The sequence below is a fragment of the Lepus europaeus genome, chromosome 18 (genome assembly GCF_033115175.1).
Source record: "Lepus europaeus isolate LE1 chromosome 18, mLepTim1.pri, whole genome shotgun sequence".
Taxonomy (NCBI): domain Eukaryota; kingdom Metazoa; phylum Chordata; class Mammalia; order Lagomorpha; family Leporidae; genus Lepus; species Lepus europaeus.
Genome location: NC_084844.1, coordinates 65945906 through 65964348, shown reverse-complemented (window position 1 = coordinate 65964348; position 18443 = coordinate 65945906). Strand labels below are relative to the sequence as shown.

Here is an 18443-nt window from a genome sequence, read left to right as displayed (position 1 = left end):
GACACAATACAGCTATCATATGGCCCTTTAAGGTGGAGATCCTCCCTTTGCTGTGGTCAGAGGGGGATGCAACTGTGGGAGAATGGCACAGGGGCTGGTGTTGTGGACAAGCAAGTCAAGTTGATGCCTGTGATGTTGACCTCCTAGGCTGGAGTGCTGATTCCATTCCTGACTGTTTTCCACCCAGCTTCCCGTGAATGAGCCTGAAAAGGCAGCAGAAGATGGCCCAAGTACCCTGCCACCAATGTGGGTGATCAGGATGGAGTTCTAGTCTTGGCCTGGCCTCGACTTGGCTGTCTTCTGGGGAGTGAACCAATGAATGGAAGATATCGTTCTTTCTCTATCACTTTGCCTTTCAAATAGATATATCTTTAAAAAAGAGGAAAGCACAGAGAAGCACAATGATTTTTGAAAATTTGAGAGGCAGAGAGAGACATAGAGGGAGGTGCCATCCACTGGCTCATTCCACAAATACAACCACTTCTGCTTCCCAGGGTCTGCTTTAGCAGGACACTGGAATCAGGAGCCATAGCTGAGAACTGAACTAGGTACTTTGAAATGAGGCATGGACAGCCTGACCAGAATCTTTTTTTTAAAGGATTTATTTATTATTATTTTTGAAATGCAGAGTTTACAGAGAGAGGGAGGGAGAGAGGGAGAAATAGAGAGAATATCTTCTATCCACTGGTTCACTCACCAATTGGCTGCAATGCTTGAGTTTGTGCTGGTTCAAAGCCAGCAGCCAGGTGCTTCTGGGTCTTCCCTTGTGGGTGGCAGGAGCCTGAGGATTTGGACCATCTTCTGCTGCTTTCCCAGGCACATTAGCAGAGAGCTGGATCCAAAGTGGAGTAGCTGGAACGTGAACTGGTGCCCGTATGGGAGTCAGCATCTCAGGTGGCAGCTTTACCCACTATGCCACAATGCCAGCCCCCTTGACCAGAATCTTAACTGCTAGGCTGAATATCTTCCCCAAGAATGGTGGTTTGCTCCCCAAATAGCGATGATGGTTGAGGCTGGGCCATGCCAAAGCCAGGAGCCTGAAACTCCATCTGTGTCTCCCACGTGGGTGGTAGGCCCAAATACTTGGGGCATCTTCTGTTGCTTTTCCAGCCTCATTAGCAGGGAGTTGGGTGGGAAGCAGAGCAGCAGGGACTCAAACCAGCCCTTTGATGTGGGATACTGGTGTTACAGATGTCCGCTTAACCCACTGTGCCACAATACCAAGCCCAATGAAGATTATTTTAAATGAGTTTTGCTCCTTTTTGGAACAGCACCCACAGTATAAAAACTTAATCCACACTATCTGAGTTTTCATAGATCTTTAACTGCAGCTCTGTATTTTGCAAACTTTCTGGCAGGTTCTGAGTTTTTGTTTTAGATGGAATAGCACAGGAAAATCTGTCAACTTAGTGCTTTGGCTACACATTTTCCTCAGAATGGTCATTGCTTTGACTTATTTATCCTTCCCAAAAGCTGTTTGATGTGTGTGCTGCTGTTCTGAACAAGTGATTCTATTTTCTTTTGTTACTGGTATAAGGTTATAATACTTAATGTCTCGATGCATAAATGATCAAACGTGGCTTCTTTAGGTGTTTTTCAGTGGCACCCTCCAGGATCGATTAACATGTTGAGAAAACCAGACATAGCTCCTTGTGCACCATAATGCCCCCTGCCAATTAGTTTCACTCAAGTCCATTGACAATGTGTATTTCCTTGCACTTTACAGTAAATTGTTTTGATGGATGGAGTTTATTGAGTGAGAGAGAAAGAGCAAGCACTAAGTCAGAAGATTACCCCAGCTTCAAGTGGAAAGCTCCCTTTGTGAGAGAAAATGCTTTCTGAGAAATTGACAAGTACCTCTGCATGTTACCATTATGAAATCTGTAATTTTATGCAGATGGAAGATCTCTTTCTCTGCTTTTCAAATAAAATGAGAACAAGAATCAAGTTTAAAAAAGTTTAGAGGTCTTCCCTTTTCAAAGGAGAATTGCTTTTTATTATATCAAGTAGTAGTTCTGTGTTTTGATATTCCACTGTTTGAACCTCCTTCTTGAAAGATTCTCAAATATGCTGATATTAGCTGTTCAGTATGTTTGAAACAAAGCAATCTGGAAAGAATATATTTTTTTCCCTGGGGTAAGATCAAAATGCTAATTTTTGGTTTATTGTGTAAGGCTATGAATATTTTTCTCTGAGTTTTGTTTCTGTTCTTTACTGAAAACAAATATTCATTTGCCCAAGAAAAGGGGTAAAATGTGAGAACTCTACTTGGTAAATATATTACTTCACATTGTGGCTTTTTAAAAGTTCTGAGAGGGGCTGGTGCTATGGTGTAACAGGTTAAGCCACCACCTGCAACTGGCATCCCATATAGGCTCCAGTTTGAGTCTCAGAGCTTCACTTCCAATCCAGGTTCTTACTAATGTGCCTGGGAAAGAAGTGTAAGATGGCCCAAGAGCTTGGATCCCTGCACTCATGTGGGAGACCTGGATGAAGCTCTTGGCTCCTGGCTTTGGTGGGCCAGCCCTAGCTTTTGTGGCCATCTAGGGAGTGAATGGAAGATCTCTCTTTCTGTCTCTCCCTCTGTCTCTCTGTAATGCTGCCTTTCAAATAATTAAAATCTTAAAAAAAAGACCACTGCTGTGGTGTAGTGGGTAAAGCCGCCGCCTGCAGTGCCAGCATCCCATATGGGCTCTGATTCAAATCCTGGCTGCTACTCTTCTGATCCAGCTCTCTGCTATGGCCTGGGAAAGCAGTAGAGGATGGCCCAGGTCTTTGGGCCCCTGCACCCATGTGGGAGACATGGAAGAAACTCCTGGCTTCGGATCACCACAGCTCTGGCCCGTTGCAGCCAAATATGGAGTGAACCAGCAGATGGAAGACCTTTCTCCCTGCTACTCTGGTTTTCCATGCTCTATGCAAATATAAACACATAATATGTAGTTCCTGAAAATCACAATCCTTCAGCTCACACCTTCTCCCTCTAGAACATCATGGCAAAGCTATACAACTTGAGTATCCCTTAGCTGATGTCCTTGGGACTAGGAGTGTTTTTGATTTTGAATTTCTTGGGATTTTGGTATATTTGCAAATATATAATCAGATATCTCAGGGTTAGGATCCAAGTCTAAAAATTTCATTTGTATTTCATCTACACCTTATACACATGACTAAAAGGTAATTTTATACAATGTTTTTAGTGGGTCTGTGTTTGGACAAGTCACATGAGCTCAGATATGCAGCTTTCATGTTGGTGCTTAAAATTGTTTTGATTTCCAGATTAGAAATTTCCAATCTGTATCTGTGACAGTGGCTATTTCAATAGAGTGTTGTGGGACAGTAGGTTAAGCTGTTGGCAGGTCATCTTTTAAAAGATGATTGAACACTTACCAACAGATTTGAATGTTTGATTATTCTTAATCATTTTATACCTGTGTGCTGTTAAATTACTTTCCCCCAAACCATACATATTTCAAACTGCAGTGTTTTAAAACCTATTTTGCCTGGTTTTACTGTCTTCCTTTTATTGTTGCCCATTGCCCATGCAAAGGGAATAGTGCCTGTGCTTGGCGGGTGTTACAACACCCACAGCTGTTGTAACACCCGCGTAGCAAACTTTTGTTGCGTTGGAGGTCCATGGCTGCAGGGACGAGGTAAGAACTCTGTGGAGTGTGACCTCGAGCAGTTTCTGTGTAGCCAACGGTCGTAAAGGCTCTCGGCTCACGCACATAATAAGAAGTGGAAGACCTAATTACTGCTGGTTAATAAAGCAATGTGTCTCAGCATTGATAGTGATTTTATTATGCACGATTTACTTGCTTTATTTGTATTTAGTAGTTATGCCACGTAGTGCGTCAGGACAAGTGCACCATGATTAGAAACAAGGGAATCAAGTAGTGCCTATAAGCATTTCACAAAAATTAACAAAAAACACTTTAGACTTTGGCCCACCAGTCATTAGGGCAATTTACGAGGAGGCATTAAACACTGACAAAAAACAGCACACCCTAGACAAGATAAAACAAAGGGAGCTGAGGTGTGAGTTTTAGGGAGCTGAGAGGTGATTTAGGTTCCGGGTTATCAGAAGGTTTAGGCAACATGGGGATGAGAAAGCTACATTCAATCTTACTTAGGTGATATATGGGACTTGGGCTAACAAGCACCACCATCTGATAACTCCCCTGTCCCAGGTTCTCCTAATGAGAGGTTAGCTAGTAACCTGACCTTTACCTTTTCTTAAAAGTAGGACTGCGAATCATCACCACAATGTCTCCCTGTGTCTCTTGTAAAGTTAATCATGTAACCCCATTAGCCTTAACAAGTTTTTGTAATCTTGGAATTTCTTTTGTCTTCAGCAATGTAGGCTTCCCTATATAAACTCTGGTTTTCCCGCTAATAAACTGCAGGCAGGCAGCAGCAGCATACTCAAAAAGTGTGTGTGTGTGTCTGTCTGTCATTTCCCCGCCGATTTCTGTTTCTCCTGGCCCTTCGTCCCCTCGTTCTCCCTCGGTCTGGTGACTCCGCGAGAGCCGGTCCGCGGCACTTGGCCTGAGATTCAGTACTACATGATAGAAACCACACTCCTCTCCTCCTCAACTTACAGATATGTAGGCTCCCAAGGGCATCTCCATCCCATCTTCCAGATGAACAATTAGTAAAGTGATTGGCTTCCTGGATATGGAAATAATTTTTGTTGGTCCTTCTTTACATCACAAAAGATTCTATATTAGGGGAACTTAAAAGCAATTTACACAAGTTCCTGACTATATATATATATATATATATATATACACACACACACACACACACACACATACAATATCTTGATTGCAAATGGGATAGTAAGAACAAATTGTTTATAGGTAACCAAAAACATTTGGAGCACACAATATTAAAGCTTTCAACAATTATGCTGGAGTACAAACACGCAGTCAAGTTGAACATCAGGTGTAATGAGGACAAATACTGAAACACAAAGAGCCATATTTCCCAGTAAAATTAACAGTGGAGTTAAGTCCCTTCATGGTAAATTGCAAACTTGTTTCTGGAGCCAGCAAATAGCCCCTGTTTAAGTCAGTCCCATAAGGAAAAAAGCATGTTCCAGGAGATCTCAAAGAGGCTGTGCAGGGAACAGCACCAGAAAAGAAGCAAGAGCAGGAAGAAGTAAAGCTTCAACTCTGTTACAGTCCAGGCAGCAGGGAGGTCATAGTCCCTAATAGGTGAAAAGAAAAAAGGTGTGGAGAATACAATGATTCTCAACTTCCATGGGCTGATTCTTAGCCACATCATTTCACACACACACACACACACACACACAGGTTTCATAAAGCTCTTGGGAAATCTGAATTATGAAAATATACTATGTATGGGTTTTGAAAAAAACTTTTGCACCAAAATACACATACTTTAAATTCCACTGACTTTCTGAGACACTCTTTTATACAAGTGTAGACATATGTAGAGACACACACACACACACACACACACTCTCTGATGCTTCACTGCTTCATTTAGGAATAAATGTGGACACTGAAGGGGGAATTGGGAGTACTTGCTCACATAAGTGGAAGGGGGCTCCTCATGCTTTTGTGCCAGATCCTTTAGATGCACCATCTTATTTAATCCTCATGACAACCTTATGAGAAAGGGATGATTTATTTCCATTTTATGAATAAAGAAACTGAGACTTATTCTAAGTTGCCTCCTAAGGTCACACAATTGCTAACTGGGGGTGGTAGACTTTAAGCTCAACTTTCAAACACCCATGTTGGGTGTGCATATTTTGTTAGTGTAAATGTGGACCCCAAATGAATTGCTTTTCACTGAACCATATGGTATATTTAAAACATTTTCACAGCTTCAATTCTCTCCACAACACATGGTAACATCCTAAGTTAGGAACATTTTGATGCATTTCCCATCTTTTTTATTTTCCATTCACACAAACTGACACGGTTCTGTAATCTTAACAATGAACTAGAGGGACAGGGCTACTGCTATGGAGTAGTAACAACTCAGTGTTCATCTGCATTGCTCTGCTTACCAGTCTGGTACATGGAGGTCACTTCAATGGCTTTAGTCCCTAGTGCAGGATTGCTTCACCATCACTATAATTTCTCCAATTCCTCTGACTGCTTTATCTGTCTCTACCTCACTTCTTGACAGATGTTCTAGCAAAGGAGCTAGCATTTTCTTTAGAGCCAGAGAGTAATATTTTAGGGACATACAATCTGCTGTTGACTGAGTGTCCAAAATCCATACCCTGAAACCAAGTCAATACCTATGTGATGGTCTTTGTAGGTGGGGCCCTTGTGAATGAGATTAGTGTCCTTATAAGATGGGCCCCATTCTACCTAGTGAGGACACAGTGCAAAGGTGCCTTCCTACCAGGAAGTAGGCCTTCATCAGACCCCAAATCTGCCAGTGCCTTGATCTTGGGACCTCTTAGCTTCCAGAACTATGAGAACTATATATCGGCTGCTTATAAGCTACCCAGTTTTATCTTGTTAAAGTAGTCAGAAGACACAGTTTCTGTTGCAGCTACTTGATTCTGCCACTGCAAGGAAAGGCAAGCAAAGACAACATGTAAAGGAATGTGTGGCTGAGTTTCAATAAAATTTTATTTAGAGAAATGGACTGTAGGCCCAAGTTGATCTATGGGTCTGGGCTACAGTTATCTGCTCAAAACTATTAATACTGAATATTAAGGTGGTGAAAGAGTTCCTTTTCCTATATTGTGATGAGTCAGCCATTATCCTACCCAAACCCTTCAGACCCAAGTCTTTCCTCCCAATTCAATCTCCTTCAATGTTTTTTTGTTCATTCTACAATCTCTTTGTCAAGAGCCCTTTTGTTCTCATTTCCATCATCGCTAGATTTATATTCCATGCATCCCTAATGATAGTGCTCTTCACTATCCCTACTTCTTTAAACTATCTCCCTACTTTTCTCCCATCATAAAATTAAGTTCCACTGAGAGGGAACTGTGGGTAACTGGGATAATGTGGAAGGGACAAGAGTATAGATTAACTGATAATTGATCATGAAGGATAGGAGTCAGGAGAGAAGAAAGTAGAAATCTGTATTTTTCTATCATTTTACATAATTTTTTATATAGAACGTATATAGAATAAAAATGGCATTTACATAGTGTTTGACTATTTATTTGAACTTTTGCTTTTGTGTTTCCAATCCCACCACTGGTCTTGGTCACCCTTGTAACTTATGCTAATACATCACTGTGATTTCATGCCTTGTCCATCTTTAAAACTCTGGGATAAAGACCAACCAACACATGGAGAACAATAATAACAACAACAGGGTAAACATTAAGGATGGAGAAACTGCTTTTTCAGCTGCTTATCTCAGTGAGTTGCTCAGGACTGTCCTGTGACTATTTTCCATACCTGACAGGAATTCATGAGCTGATGTCTCATGGTTGTCTCAGTTCTTCTTGGCTGGAACCTTAAATATAATAACTCATTGATCCAATCCACCAGCTTTCCAAACCCTCAATAGCCATGGGGTCTTTTCTCAAAGTGACATAGCACAATTTACAGAATGCTACATAACATGGAGAAACAATGTTTCCTGAATATTTGTGGACATTAGAAAACCAAGGATTATTCAATGCAAAGGATAAACAAAGAGGGGCTTGATCAACACTTAAGATTCTGACCAACTCTGTCTTTCAGGCTAACTCCAGGAAAAAGTGGAAAATGAAGGTAGATTTCTATAGACAGGGATAACAGTGCCTCAATCTATAATCAATATAACTCATATGACCATAACTCAGAACCTGCTGTAAATACTTTGTTTATATTCATAAAAGTAGATAGCAACTTTTGGGAGATAGGAAGGAAATCCAAAACAACTTTCAACTCTTAGCTTATTTTAGCTTATTTAGCTTTTTCGGATAATAGAAATTACATTTTCTGGAGAAATGATACCACCTGTATATCTGGATCTCTATTTTGGATTCAAAGATTAATAACTTGGTGAACTCTTCATGATAAGGATCTACTATAAGCTATCAACCTAACCTATCAAATAAGAATTTCCTTTCCAAAGTGAGAAACTATAATAGGGCTCCGATATGACCAGGAGAAAGGAAAACAATTTCATAATTTATAATGCTACCCTCTCTGGGATTGCATGAATTTCCTTGGATGGGTATTTGAGAGGTTGAAGATACAAATTTTGAGATTTCTGGTCAGAAGTTTTAACAAGCAAATCAATGGACATCAGGACCATCCTGTCTGTGGCTGAAAACTATGTATTATGTGAGTGAAATTAGATGCTTTTATAAAATTAGTCCTCAAGTGCACACAATGGCTTTACATCTAAACACTCAGGTACTTAACGCAGTTATAAACCCAACTTACATTATTTCACATTCAGGGATGTTCCAGGGTTGTTCTTCAGTGTGAATTCTTTGATGTCTGCTGAGGGATGAACCACACTTAAAGCTTTTCCCACATTCATTACCTCTAAAGGACTTCTCTCCAGTATGAGTTCTCTGGTGTTGAATAGGAGCTGATGAATGAATGAAGGCTTTTCCACACTCACTACATTGGCAGGGTTTCTTTCCAATATGAATTTTTTGATGTTTAGCAAAATGTGAGCTCCAACTAAAGGGTTTCCCACATTCACTACACTCATTGGGTTTCTCTCTAGTATGAATTCTCTGATGCTGAACAAGATGTGTGCTTTGACTACAAGTTTTTCCACATTTGCTACATTCATATGGCTTTTCCCCGGTATGAACACTCTGGTGCTTAGTAAGGGATGAACAGTGGCTAAAGGCTTTCCCACATTCTTGACATTTATAGGGTTTCTCTCCAGTATGAGTTCTTTGATGTTTAATGAGTGCTGATAAATGAAGGAATGCTTTATCACATTCATTACACCATAGGGCTTAACCCCAGTATGAATCAACTGATGCTGTACAAGATGTGTACTTCGGTTAAAACTCCTCCCACATTTGCTGCATTCATATGGTTTTTCTCCAATGTGAATTCTCTGATGAATTGGAAGGGACGAGCTTTCTGTGAAGGTTTTCCTGCATTCGTTGCACTCAAAGAGAACTCTAGTATGAGTTCTCTGGTGCTTTGTTAGTATGAGTTACTAGTATGAGTTCTCTGTTAGCTCTGTGGCTAAGATTCCCCACATTCACTGCAGGTATTAGGTTTCTCTCCAGTGTGGACTCTCTGGAGTGGAATAAGTACTGAATGGTAAGTGAAAAGTCCACCACAATCATTGCAATGAAGACAATTTGCTTCTTTAAAAGTTCTCTGCATTTTCATTAAGCTCAACTTGTGTTTCAATCTTTTATCAAGTGTAGGAAAGGAACAGGATCCTTTGGGAACTCTGTCTTGAGTGGTAAGAACAGACTTCTGACTGTAGTTCTCCCAGTCAACATCATGTTCATGATCTGTTTCTTCAGGTAATGAACTCATGTGGGTTAACATTTCCCTCGTGTCTCTCCTGACTTCCTTGCAGATTCTCTAACCAGCTGTCACATTCAAGAGCTGTTTCCAAGCCATTACTCTTTGTCAGTCTCTCTATTACTGCAACCTGGCAGGAATGTTCTTTGGAAAAATCTTGCACTGAAGTTGAATCCTTGCTCTTGGGTCTTGTCTCCACGTCTGAAAGACATTGGAAATGCAAATTCCCTTCATTTTCTGTGCTCAACAGAAAGGCAATTGTGTAATAGATAAAAGTTAATGAAAGTGAAAGGCATGCCTTCACGGAGTAAATGGATCTGACTCATTAGATGACTTGTAAAGGGAAGCAAATGGAGGGAAACAAATATTCAGTATATGCAGAGAAAATGAGTATACTCCATCCAGGAGAGTCCCAAGAGGGAAAAGACATCCAGAAATATAGGAAAATGTGGGTTATATATGAAGCAATATATCCGTTTATGAGAAGACTGAGTACATCAGGTCAGATGGGAGAAATAACTTTTTATACAACACACATTGCTGCAACAAATATCCAGGCAATTATCTCAGCATAGAGTTATGACTTCTAAGTTCTCAGTCTTCCAATCTTGCCACATCCAAATATAAAACCCACTGCCAGTTTAATCTTCCTAACAATGCTTTTCTACTATGCCCCTCATCAGAAACCTTCTACAGTCTCCCAAAGTAATTTCTAAGTAAAAAAGAGTATACATGAGCATGCATGGTTTGCTTTTGGTATAGGAAAAAAGGGAAGAGTAGCAATAAAAATCTTCAAAAAGATCACAGAAAATGCATATCATAAAAAAACCAAACAGGGTTTTCAAATCTTGCCACACCAAAATAAACCTCTTTTGGGGTCAGCGTTGTGGCGTAGCAGGTAAAGCCACTGCCTGCAATGCCAGCATCCCATATGGGCACCACTCGAGTCCCAGCTGGTCCACTTCCAATCCAGCTCTCTGCTATGGCCTGGGAAAGCAGTAGAAGATGGCCCAAGTCCTTGGTCCCCTGCACCTGCGTAGGAGACCCAGAAGAAGATCCTGGCTCCTGGCTTTGGATCGGCGCAGCTCCAGACATTGCGGCCAATTGGGGAGTGAACCAGCAGATGGAAGACCTTTCTCTCTTTCTCTGCCTCTCCTTCTCTCTGTGTGTAACTATGACTTTCAAGTAAAATAAATCTTTAAAAACAAAAGAAAATAAAACAAACATCTTTTACTTCTATTTTCCACAATGTTTGATGTACCCTGTATATACAGCATTTGGTAATATTTTCAAAAGCCAAAGGATGAGTGAAAAACTAATGAAAATGCTTACTTATGGGGAAAATATCAGAACGTAAGCAAGAGGGCAGGAATGAGAGCTAAACTTTTCTACATGCCTTTAATATAAATATACTGCAATTTTTGTATCTAATAAACATTTATAAAGATAAAATAAACTGTGGTTCAAAGGAATAAGTACATTAGTGAAATAGAAGAGCAAGCTCAGAAGTAAACTCAAGTATATATAAGAATTAAAGATAATATGAAGGAGGTATTTCAGTTAGTGAACAAGATTTGTCTTTCCAACAAATGCTGCCATGACAACTAAACATTTGAATAATATTAATATAGATTTAGTTATATCTCTCCTTTTATTACACCCAAATAAATTATATTCACTCATATCTCTACTATTTATTGATTTTATTCAATAATATTCATATCTAACGAATATACAGCATGTGCTACATACACTGTTAGTCCCTGAGGAAAAGCACATATAGTTCCTATGTACATGAGGGAGAGAGAATTTAATCTAACATTCACAAATATAAAACTATACTTGTTAAAAGGACTGAGGTACTGAGAAGTCGAAGACATATGAAGCTATGAAGATAGAATGAGAGGACTATGAGGGAGACACTTCTCTGAAGGAAGTACTTCACTGAGCTGAACCAAAGGAGCTGGAGCTGGGGTTTGGGATGAGTGTTTGAATTAACAGGTACACAAGTGGGCCGGCACTGTGGTGTAGCAGGTAAAGCTGCCTCCTGCAGTGCCAGCATCCCAAATGGGTGCTGGTTTGAGTCCCAGCTGTTCCACTTCCAATCCAGGTCTTGCTGTGGCCTGGGAAAGCAGTAGAAGATGGCTCAAGTCCTTGGGCCCCTGCACCCATGTGGGAGACCCAGAAGAAGCTCCTGGCTCCTGGCTTCAGATTGGTACAGCTCTGGCCATTGTGGCCATCTGGGGAGTGAAGTAGCAGATGGAAGACCTCTCTCTGCCTCTACCTCTCTGTAACTGTCTTTCAAATAAATAAATACATCTTTAAAAAATAGGTACACAAGCACTGATGTGAGTGCTGCAGGTGGAGGGAAGGAAATGTAGGAAAGCCCTGTGGGGAGGGCGACATCCAGGAAAAGCACAGTGCAAAGATGGGCTCTGCCATCATAACATATGAATCTGAATCCCAGCTCTGCCTTTTACGGGGCAGCAGGGACCTAAGCATTTGAGCCATCACCTGCTGTCACCCAGGATCCCCTCTAGCAGGAAGCTGGGATTAGGAGCACAGCCAGGAACTGAATCCAGGCTCTCTGATATTGGATGCAGGTGTCTTCACCACTAGGCCAAATGGCTGTCCTTGTATCTAATCTTTAATCAACTACCTCCTGCTTAGTTAGAGAGTCTTAGAGCAGAACAGTCATAATTATATCTGACAAGGATTGTAAATATAAAACACTTCTCCTTTTTCCAACTATCTCTCTAGGTAATAGTGGATTTTCTTCATACACTTAAACTAGAACAACAGCATATCACAGGTGCTGGCGCTGTGGCACAATGGGTTAGGATGCGGCTTCTGATGCCAGCATATCATATCTGAGTGCTGGTTAGGACCCCAGTTGCTCAGCTTCCAATCCAGCTCCCAGCTAATGTGCTTGGGAAAGCAGTGGAGGGTAGCTCAAGTACTTGGGCCCCTGACACCCAAGTGGGAAACCTAGATAGAACTCCTGGCTTCTGGTTTCAGTCTGGACTAGCTACAGCCATTGTGACCATCTGTGCAGTTAAAGCAACAGATGGAAGATCTCCCTCCCCTTCTCCTCCTTCAAATAAATAAATCTTTAAAAAACAAATAGAAAACAACCCCAACATATGGCAAAATACTACATTCAGAAGCAACTATCAGAATAATTATCTTTGATGAAGCCATATTTTGGAGAGATTTGCAGAAATGTGAAGAAAAAAAAAAGAAAGAAATCCTGTATGGGTGTTGATTTGAGTCCCGGCTGCTCCAATTCTTATCCTCCTCCCTGCTAATGAGCCTGTGAAAGCAGCAGAGGATGGTACAAGTCCTTGGGTCTCTGTACTCCAAGGGAGACCTGAAAGAAGCTCCAGGCTCCTGGCTTTGGCCTGGCCCAGCCTCATTATGGACATTTGCGAAGTAAACTAGCAGATGTAAGACCTCTCTCTTTCTCTGTAACTCTGCCTTCCAAATAAATAAAATAAATCTTTTAAAAAAGTCAAGAAAACTACAAAAACCCACCACTTCTTTAGTAAAGTAACATATTTTTGTTCATGAAATTTTCTTCATAAAAATTGTAATGCATTATTGCTTCTCAGCCTTTTGGGTAAGATCAAGTGTACTAAAAATTGTAATGCAGTAGAGGGTAATGGGTTTATAATTATTTTATGATTAATAGCTTATTTTTGCTCAGTCTTAATTTTTTTAATATTTCCTCTTTTTTTGATTTATTTATTTACTTGAAGGCATAACTACAGACAGAGAGAGGGAGAGACAGAGAAAGCAAGTTATCTGCCATTCACTGGTTCACTCCCCATATGGCTGCAATGGCTGGAGCTGGGCTAAGCTGAAGCCAGGAGCCAGAAGTTACATCCTCGTCACCCACATGGGTGCAGGGGCCCAAGCAGTTGGGCCATCCTCCACTGCTTTTCCAGGCCATAGCAGAGAACTGGATCAGAAGTAGAGCAGCTGGGACTAGAACCAGTGGCCATATGAGATGCAGGCACTGCAGGTGGATGCTTAACCTACTATGCCACAAAGCTGGCCCCTTAGTTTAATTTCTAATGTGTTAAATTTTGGTAGATATCACCCTTATGGACAAAAGCTCTTTACAGTCTTCAGTAATTTTTAGTTACACTAGGCCTTGGATGCGCAAACATTCAAGAACTGCTAAGATACAGCCCGGAGAAGGAGGGAAAACAGGGGAGATAAAAATGTCGAAGTGAGTAAAAGCAGAGTTTTACAAGATTTTGTCAGCCTCAAGGATTTTGGTCATTAAACCAATGGGTGTGAGAATCCCTGAAGTGTTTGGAGCAAAGGAAGAACATGATTAGACTTGATTTTGCAAACATCACTCTCAGTACCAGGTAGAGAGTGGAGTGCATGGGCAAAGGCAGAGCTGGGAGATCCATCATAACCATTCAAGCAAACAGCAGGCCTGTGGGTGTTAACAGTGCATGAGTACTCACTCATTACATTAAATGTAAGTAAGTAAATGTGTTCAATCATAAAGGAGAGGAGGGAATGTAAAAACTGTCCACAGAGTTCTGGCATGTACAATTTGATAAGGCAGGGAGTATCAGTGAGACAACTACTGGAAAAGGATCCTGTTTGCATGGGGAATTTGGGCATATTTCAGGCATTCAGTTTTAAAGTACATTTTACTGAGATGTCTTTGACATAAGCAAATAAAGACACCAAGTAGTTATACTATGCAGGTGTTCAGAACAGGCTCTGAGGAGAGGCCTAGGATGGAAATAGCAATTTGGGACTCATCTGGATAGATGACAGTGGGTTGTGGGAATGATGAGACGACTAAGGGGAAGGCAGAAGCTACAGGTAGATGACCTGTTGGCCAAGTCTGACTGCTATGTTGTGTTTGGCCCATACTGTTTATGCAAATTAAAAGCAATTAGTTGCCAACATTTAAAAATAGGGAGATTTTACAAAGTAATTTAAATTTTGATCGTCTCTTGAAAATTACCATAGAAGGATACTCCATGTCAACAACCAGTGAGGGCAGGACTTGGCAACAATCACCTGCTACCTACTTTTCTAAATAAAGCTTTATTGGAACATAGTCATACCCATTTACTTTTACACATTGTTGAAGCTGCTTTCACATGATCAGGGTGGGTTGAATGGTTGTGAAGACCACATGTGCCACAAAATCCACTGTTTCCCATCCAGCCTTTTATATCAAAGTCTGGCTGCCCTTGAGCGACAGTGAGTTGAGTGAAGGCTTTTCCTTTCAGGTGCATGTGTTCTAGCTTCCAGCACCCACCCAGCTCGCTTCACTTAGTAATATTACGTGACAGCCATCTAAGCACTCTAGTTTACGGCTGTTTATGCAGAGGAGAGGAAACTAAAATCAAAGTTTGGACAATTCAAACATTTAACTGCTCTAAAAAGAAGGCCAAGAGGATGGATGAAGGATTTCAAGGAAAAATCAGAGGACAAATATACCAGAAAACAGAGGCAAATATTTATGTAATTTGGGGATGAGAAAGGACGTCTTAGTTGGTACCCAAAAGGCAAGTGCCAAAATGCATAGTGGAACTGAAAAGCAAAATTTAGAAAAGAACATTTGTAACCTAAGAAAGGGAAGACACCTCCTGTGGTTCTTACAGATCATTAAGAAATTCTACAAAAAAGGGTGGCGGGTAGGCAATACAAAACTGACAGGACCACAGGAGAAACTGGCATAGCTACACTCACAGGGAAACACCTTAAAACTTTCTCAGTATTCAAAAGAACAAGAAGATTTAATAATAATAGTAATACTCAAGATGGATTTTTAGTAAGAGATACAGACACTATTTAGCATAGTAATTGAAATAGTAATGGTAGTGGGGCATAGACAGATAAGTACGCCAAGACAGCCTAGACAGACATCCAAGCATATAGAGAAACTGGGTTTCCCAAAGAATTATTATTACAAATCAGTAACAAAAGATTATGTAATAAGTGGTGCTAGATTGTTGGCATAAGCATGTAAAAAGATAAAATCAGTTCCCTATTTCATACCATATACAAAAATACACACCTGAAAAACAAAATTCAAAAAATTTAAATACAAATTATCTTTCTGAAATTGGGATAAGAAAAAATTCATAGAAAGCAAATGAGTAATTAAAAATAAATAAATAAATCTGTGTTTTTTTTTTTTTTGACAGGCAGAGTTAGACAGTGAGAGAGACAGAGAGAAAGGGCCTCCTTCCGTTGGTTCACTCCCCAGATGGTTGTCACAGCCAGCGCGCTGCGCTGATCCAAAGCCAGGAGCCAGGTGCTTCCTCCTGGTCTTGCATGTGGGTACAGGGCCCAAGCACTTGGGCCATCCTTCACTGCCCTCCTGGGCCACAGCAGAGAGGAGGACTGAAAGAGGAGTAACTGGGACAGAATCCGGTACCCTAATTAGGACTAGAACCCAGGGTACTGGTGCCACAGGTGGAGTATTAGCCTAGTGAGCTGTGGCACCAGTCTTAAATGTGGTATTAAAAAATAGAATTCTATATGCTAACATCATAAAATGAAATCAGCTAAAGATCAGAGGGATCAATATTTTATGACTTATTTATAATGCTACCTCTGTCATGTACTAACAGAAAGAATGTCAATAAATCCCATGTGGTAACCTAAAGAACTCCAACAGATCAATAGAAAGATGTGAACAGCTTAATTTTTAAAAAGGAGCAAAGTATCAGGTAATTCACAAGAGATATCTGAATAAGCAATAAAGATGAAATTCTCAAACTCACTATATTTATCACAGAAATGCAAGTTAAAAAACATGAAATTTGGCCCGGCGCTTTGGTATAGAGGGTAAAACTGCCGCCTGCAGTGCTGGCATCCCAAATGGGTGCCAATTCGAGTGCTGGCTGCTCCACTTCCGATCCAGTTCTCTGCTATGGCCTGGGAAAGCAGCAGAAGATGGTCCAAGTCCTTGGGCCCCTGCACCCACGTGGGGGACCCGGAAGAAACTTCTGGCTCCTGGCTTCAGATCACTGCAGCTCTGCCCCATTGAGGCCAAATATGGAGTGAACCAGTGGATGGAAGACCTTTCTCTCTCTTTCCCTCTCGCTGTTTTTAACTCTACCTCTCAAGCAAATAAATATATATTATATATTCATAAATAAATAGATATTTATAAATATATTTAATATATTTATATAAATATATAATAAAATATATTATATATATATGAATATATTATATATAATAGCATTTTACACCAGTCAGACTGATGAAAATAACAAGTCTGAAAACATTAACTTTTGGCCAGGATGGAGGTAGGAGCTTTGCATCCTTAATAAAGCTAAATCTGTGACACATTAAATCTCAGTAATTCCTCTTCCAGTTACCCACCCTAAACCAACTCTCAACATGAATATATAAGGAGCCAATAAATGGATGATCATTGCAACTCTGCTACTAATAGCACAGAAATAAAAAATAAACTGCTGAGTTTATTTATATAGTAGACTTGCTCCATAACAGTTAAAATAAACAAATATGATTCTTATGTGTTGAAACATAGCTTAATACAAAAAGACAATATGAAGTTAAAAAAAGACAACAGAAGGAAAAAATAACAAAGTATATATATTATTTTATGTACACACATATCTGGATATGTGTGTATACATAAATATGGATACCAACAGGGAAGTGATTCATATCAATTTCAATATATATTGTTATTTCTAGTAGAGGAAGAGAACGAAAGGGTTTTAACTAAGTCTGTAATATTTTTATTTATTTATTTATTTTTTTGGACACGCAGAGTGGACAGTGAGAAAGAGAGAGACACACAGAGAAAGGTCTTCCTTCGCTGTTGGTTCACCCTCCAATGGCCGCCATGGCTGGCGCACCATGCTGATCCGAAGGCAGGAGCCAGGTGCTTCTCCTGGTCTCCCATGGGGTGCAGGGCCCAAGCACTTGGGCCATCCTCCACTGCACTCCCAGGCCACAGCAGAGAGCTGGCCTGGAAGAAGGGCAACCGGGACAGAATCCGGCACCCCGACCGGGACTACAACCTGGTGTGTTGGGGCCGCAAGGCGGAGGATTAGCCTATTGAGCTGCGGTGCTGGCCCTATTTCTTAAGATATCACACATGCACTTAATAATCTAAGGGTTGAAACGGTTTGCTAAGTATTCATGTAATATTGCTATTTTCAGCAAGTGATCTAGGACTTGCTCCCTCATTTCTCTATTCTAAGCCCAACTTGTTCTTTCATTTCTCTATTCTCTTCAAGGTAGGGAACTAATTCTATTATGAAGGAATCTGTAGGACGCACAATTTAATCTTTAGACCTTATAAGAGATGGCTAACATTTTTCTGTAATAGCATAGCCAAAATAAGAGCTTAAATAATAATCTCATAGCTAGATTCACATCGCCATCAGCGAAGTATACAGTAAGTAGAAAAAAAAAAAACCTCCCTTTCAGACCAAAGGGAAAGAAAGTTTTCAAGTGAGAATATAATTTTCCTCATGGGCATTGTCTACCTTAGAAAAACTACTACAGAACATGCCTGTGACTATAGACTTGTAGTTCAGGCCACCGAAGATTAGAGATGGGACATGGGCACTCCCTTGACTTGCATCCTCTGGTCTGCTTTAACACAAACCAGGAGGAAAAGAAAGCTAGGCATCAGAAGCAATGGGTGGCAGGCCTATTAATGGCTGATCTGTACGGTGATCTGCCCTCAAGGAGACCCAACAGGCCAGTCCACTGCAGTGGCTTTCAATGTGGTAAGTCTGGGCTTCAGCAGAAGTCAGCTTGTGAAGAGCCCTGGCAGCTCTGCCAAGAGTTGGGTCACTGGAAATGGACCTGCCCTGGACTCGAAGGATGCCCAGGTCAGAGCCACAGATCTTATTGGCTCCAAGCTGAAAAGCCCTTCACTCAGCCCAACTTCCAAAGTGACCACTGCAGCTGAGGGTATGGTCAAGTAGGGTAAGCAACATTGCAGGCAGAACTGTAAAT

The 18443-nt window shown here is 40.7% G+C and overlaps 1 pseudogene; it reads right to left on the bottom strand.

Moving 5' to 3' along the window:
- LOC133746924 (zinc finger protein 624-like) overlaps nt 1–18443 on the bottom strand; it is a 49286-nt pseudogene that overhangs the window by 22287 nt on the left and 8556 nt on the right.